We start from the raw sequence: 6000 nt of genomic DNA, 5'->3' as shown, positions 1-6000 counted from the left end.
GTTCACATGCTCACTTTTATTTCTTTCAAGTCCCTAGCATATCATAAATGATTATACTAACAAGTAAATGTCGAGATAATCATAAGTTAGGCATGATGTGGGTCCTAAACTATCCAAGCAGTTAATATCATAGTAGCTACGCATGGACTCTCGTCACCTAGTACGTACGTAGCCCCCACATTTAGTAGCAAATTCTCAATTTTTACACTTAAGGGGACAATTCCCTCTTACAAGGTTAGAAAGGAGACTCACCTCGCTCCAAAGCGCACTCCCAATATCAAGAACAAGCCCAAGTCCTCAAATTCGGAGCCGAACGATCTCAAACTAGTTAAATGAAGTAAGATATGATTTCTAGTTCATTTCATGACAAATTCCGTGGTTAAATCTTAGTTTTATTAAAACCCTAGGTCTAGCTCTAACCGCTTTGATTTTACCAAATTTTTGGTGTTTAATCTACTCAATATACATGTATTTAAACTAACGATGAATGGAAATATCTTACCTCAAAAGGTTATGTTGAAATCCCCTCTTTGGAAGGTCTCAAATCTCCCAAGTGTAGAGTAGAAATGAAATAAATGCTCTAAGTCCCATTTTTAAAACCCATGCCCAGCCCTCTGATGTCGCAATTGCGACACCAGGCTCGCAATTGCGAGGTCGCAATTGCGACAATTCGATCGCAATTGCGAACAGCCCCCCTTTCTTGCCATGCTCGCAAATGCGATGGAGGGGGTCGCAAATGCAGACACCCAGGGTTTGCAAATGCTAAGAAAGGCTCGCAAATGCGAGCACTGCCCAGCCCGGCCAACTTCGCAATTGCGAATAATTTCTCGCAATTGCGAAACCTGCAGCAGCAGCAGCAAAATACCAGCAAAACTGATGTGTTTTCTTACCTCCAACCATGCCCGAATCTCACCCGAGCCCTCGGGGCTCTACTTCGAGCACTCACGCAAGTCCTACCACAGCGTGCAAACTTGCTCAAGTAATCAAATCGCATAATTATCACCTAAAACCACGGATTTAACACCAAAATGCATGAAATCCTCAAGAACACCTAAATTCCTATTTTTTTTAACCGAACGTCCGAATCACGTCAAATCAGTCCCGTTCCTTACCAAATTTCACAGACATAACTAAAATATTATGTCGAACCTGTACCGGACTCCGGAACCAACATACGGGCCCGATATCAATGTGATCCAGCATTTTTCCTTTTTATTAAACTCTTAGGATTTCAATTTTAAATTTTTCAATAAAAATTCATTACTCGGGCTAGGGACCTCGGAATTCGATTCCGGGCGTACGCCCAGGTACCATATTTTTCCACGGACCTCCCGGGACCGTCAAATCACGAGTCCGGGTCCGTTTTCCCAAAAAGTTGACCGAAGTCAAACTTGATCTTTTAAGAGAATCTTATAGAAACAATTAGGCCTATTTCACTCAAAACTCTTCCAACTCCCGAACCAACCGTCCCCGCAAGTCGTAAATTAGCTAAAGCAAGTACGGAAGGTTTTATTTAGGGGAACGGGGTTCTAAAAGGCAAAATGACCAGTCGGGTCGTTACATTCTCCACCTCTTAAACAAACGTTCATCCTCGAACGGACATAGAAAAGTACCTGGACTGCTGAATAAGTGGGGATATCTGCTCCGCATGTCCTCCTCAGACTCCCAGGTCGCCTCTTCGACCGGTTGGCCCCTCCACTGAACTCTCACCGCAGAAATCCTCTTGGACCTCAACTGGCGATCCTGCCTATCAATAATAGCAACTGGCTCCTCCTCATAGCCCGAACTCTCATCTAACTGAATGGTACTGATGTCCAACACGTGGGATAGGTCGGCATGATACTTCCAAAGCATCGAAACATGAAAAACTGGATGAACTCCCGATAAACTGGGGGGGGGGGGTAAGGCAAGCTCATAGGCAACCTCTCCAACTCGTCTCAACACCTCAAAGGGGCCAATAAATCTTGGGCTCAACTTTCCCTTCTTCCCGAACCTCATAATGCCCTTCATGGGCGAGACTTTCAAGAGAACCTTCTCGCCAACCATAAATGATACATCCCCCGCCTTCTGATCCGCATAGCTCTTTTGTCTAGACTGAGCCGTGCGAAGCCTCTCCTGAATCAATTTTACCTTATCCAAGGCATCCTGTACCAAATCCGTGCCAAGAAACTTAGCCTCACCAGGCTCAAACCACCCGATAGGAGAACGATAACGTCAACCATGTAAAGCCTCGTACGGGGCCATCTCTATGCTGGACTGGTAGCTGTTGTTGTACGCAAACTCCGCCAAGGGCAAGAACTAATCCCACTGCCCTCCAAAGTCAATCACACATGCTCTAAGCATATCCTCCAAGATCTGAACTGTCCGCTCCGACTGACCGTCGGTCTGAGGATGGAATGCTGTGCTAAGCTCTACACGAGTCCCCAACTCACTCTGAACGGCTCTCCAGAAATGGGAAGTGAACTGAGGGCCTCTGTCTGATATGAGGGAAACCGGCACATCGTGCAATCGGACTATCTCCCGGATATAAATCTGAGCATACCTCTCCGCTGTATAAGTGGTCGCCACTGGAATGAAATGGGCCGACTCGGTCAACCTATGACACACACTGAATCAACCTTCCGTAAAGTCCGCGGCAGCCCAACTACGAAGTCCATGGTGATGCGTTCCCACTTCCACTCTGGTATAGGCATCTGCTGAAGTAGGCCACCCGGTCTCTGATGTTCATACTTGACCTGCTGGCAATTCAAACACTTAGTCACATACTTCACAATGTCTTTCTTCATCCCCCGCCACCAGTAATGTTGCCTCAAATCACGATACATCTTTGTAACTCCCGGGTGGATAGAATACCGCGAACTGTGTGCCTCTTCTAGGATCCTCTTCCTCAGACCATCAACATTAGGAACACATAGACGACCCTGGAGTCGCAGAACGCCATCCTCGCCAATAGAAACCTCCTTGGCACCTCCCTGAAGTATCGTCTCTTTGAGAACCGCCAAATATGGATCATCAAACTGTCGGGCCTTAAATCTACCCCATAACGAGACTGAGNAGAAGCTAAAATCAAAATCGAGACATACCAGTTTCAGGGAAAACAAATAAGTAAAACAACAGTCTTGAAAAGCCAAGTTGCAAGCAAAGCAATACAAATGTCTCAGAAGAGAGTAGAGAATTGAAAGAGTATTGTGATTGAGAGTATGCGTGTGAGAGTATGAGTATTGAACATAAGATTCAAAAGTTCAAAGTTGTTTTAGTGCTGAAGGGCCGAGCCCCTTTTATAGTGCAGCAAACAAGTAAGAACAAGGTAAGGAAATAATATTGTAATCAATCTCCCTTTAGTTAAGGGATTCTGATTTCAAACGGGTAAAAACAATTAAGGAAAGAGATTTGAAAAATATTTTCCAGGCAGTACAATAAAGGGTAAATACATAGCAGTTATTTAAGGCAACAGCCCAATGGTACACGGTTTGTGTGAAATAAGGAAAGGGAATCAATCAAACAACTAGTAAAATCAAAGTTACAGGCTTTTACTCGAATGAATCAAGTCAGGAAAGGGGTAAAGAAAGGTTTAATTTAAAGGAAATCAGTAACAATCAAGTAAACACTATTAAAGGAATCCGAAATCAATTAGTAGTTGGCAAAAACCCTTTTGAAAGAAGAACTTCTCATATATAAAGCAGACAAATCAAACAAAAGAATCGTCATGTTACTTAGAAAAATAGTTCTAACATTGAAAGGTTCAAAATCGTAAGCAAGAGGATACGAGTCCAATTGCAGACTCACAATGAGTCTGAGAGTCCAGGGTCCCAAAGTGGAACCCTAACTCGAACACAAAATCAAAATCGCCAAGGGGAACCGCCAAATCCTAGGGTTTCAACTTGAATCAGACATAAAGGTGTCACGACCCGCTCCCATAACAGGTCATGAGGGCGCCCAACACTATTGCTGGGCAAGCCAAGTGCGGAAGACATTTCTAACTTTTTACGTTATTATTATTATCGAAATTTAAGTGAGATAAATACCCAATTGGATTCAAGCTCCGAAAAAAATGGTGGATAATGTAAGTAGCATAATAATACAACCCAAAAGTGACTCCACTAATGTGTGTGCCAGAACCTGGTGTCACAAGCTACGGGCAGCTAGTAGAATATACATCAAAAGAATATCATACTGTCCTACTGTCTGAATCAGGGTAGACAGAAAATGAAAGTACAAAAGAAAGACTTCTTCGGCTGCGGGTCGGCACGGAGGAAGAGCAGCTCACCGTAGAAGTCTCCATCACAAACTCAAGGACGCGCACCGGACTGGTAACCAGATATATCTACCTCAGAACCTGTACAATTAAGTACAGAAGCGTAGCATTAGTACATAAACAATATGTACCCCGTGAGTATCCCGCCTAATCTCGAAGAAGTAGAGACGAGAGGTCGACTTGATACTCACTAGGTCAAGATAATATAATAATAAAGTACTATGATAAGCAGAAAAGTCTCCAATAATTGGCAGGTTATAATGAGAAGCAAAATCATGTACTTAACCATATTTCGATTAGCCATTTACATTACTTAAACAGTTGGCAAGAAAATATGTCAAGACTAAGCTTTAGCACATATATATAAATCTTGCGCAATCATGCCGAGGTCGATGGCCCGCTCCAACAGAAAGTAAACTGTGCACTGCCGAGGGTCAAACGGCACGAACCATAGATGCATCTATTCATACCGAGGCGATCGGACCGATCCACAAATATCAAGAAAACATCAAGAATACTCACGAAGACGCATTTATACGCAAATAAATTCTTATAAGGGTTTAACAAGTTCACATGCTCACTTTTATTTCTTTCAAGTCCCTAGCATATCATAAATGATTATACTAACAAGTAAATGTCGAGATAATCATAAGTTAGGCATGATGTGGGTCCTAAACTATCCAAGCAGTTAATATCATAGTAGCTACGCATGGACTCTCGTCACCTAGTACGTACGTAGCCCCCACATTTAGTAGCAAATTCTCAATTTTTACACTTAAGGGGACAATTCCCTCTTACAAGGTTAGAAAGGAGACTCACCTCGCTCCAAAGCGCACTCCCAATATCAAGAACAAGCCCAAGTCCTCAAATTCGGAGCCGAACGATCTCAAACTAGTTAAATGAAGTAAGAACTAATTAATATAAGCTCACAAGATCGAATTCTAGCTATTCAAACCATTTCCCAACTATTCACATGAGTTTCCTAAATCCCAACCAAGGGCCCACGTGCCCGGATTCCAAAAATTTTCGAAGAAAGTCGTTCTCTACTACCTAAGGATCAATAATATATGATTTCTAGTTCATTTCATAACAAATTTCGTGGTTAAATCTTAGTTTTATTAAAACCTTAGATCTAGCTCTAACCCCTTTGATTTTACCAAATTTTTGGTGTTTAATCTACCCAATATACATGTATTTAAACTAAGGATGAATGGAAATATGTTACCTCAAAAGGTTATGTTGAAATCCCCTCCTTGGAAGCTCTCAAATCGCCCAAGTGTAGAGTAGAAATGAAATAAATGCTCTATGTCCCGTTTTTAAAACCCATGCCCAGCCCTCTGATGTCGCAATTGCGACACCAGGCTCGCAATTGCGAGGTCACAATTGCGACAACTCGATCGCAAATGCGAACAGCCCCCCTTTCCTGCCATGCTCGCAAATGCGATGGAGGGGGTCGCAAATGCGGACACCCAGGGTTCGCAAATGCGAAGAAAGGCTCGCAAATGCGAACACTGCCCAGCCCGGTCAACTTCGCAATTGCGAAGAATTTCTCGCAACTGCGAGTTCGCAATTGCGATGGCCATTTCGCAATTGCGAAACCTGCAACTGCAGCAAAATACCAGCAAAGCTGCTGTGTTTTCTTACCTCCAACCATGCCCGAATCTCACTCGAGCCCTCGGGGCTCCACTCCGAGCACTCACGCAAGTCCTACAACAGTGTGCAAACTTGCTCAAGTAATCAGATCG

This window comes from Nicotiana attenuata, chromosome 2 (genome assembly GCF_001879085.1).
Source record: "Nicotiana attenuata strain UT chromosome 2, NIATTr2, whole genome shotgun sequence".
Taxonomy (NCBI): Eukaryota; Viridiplantae; Streptophyta; class Magnoliopsida; order Solanales; family Solanaceae; genus Nicotiana; species Nicotiana attenuata.
This window is presented reverse-complemented; position numbering follows the sequence as displayed.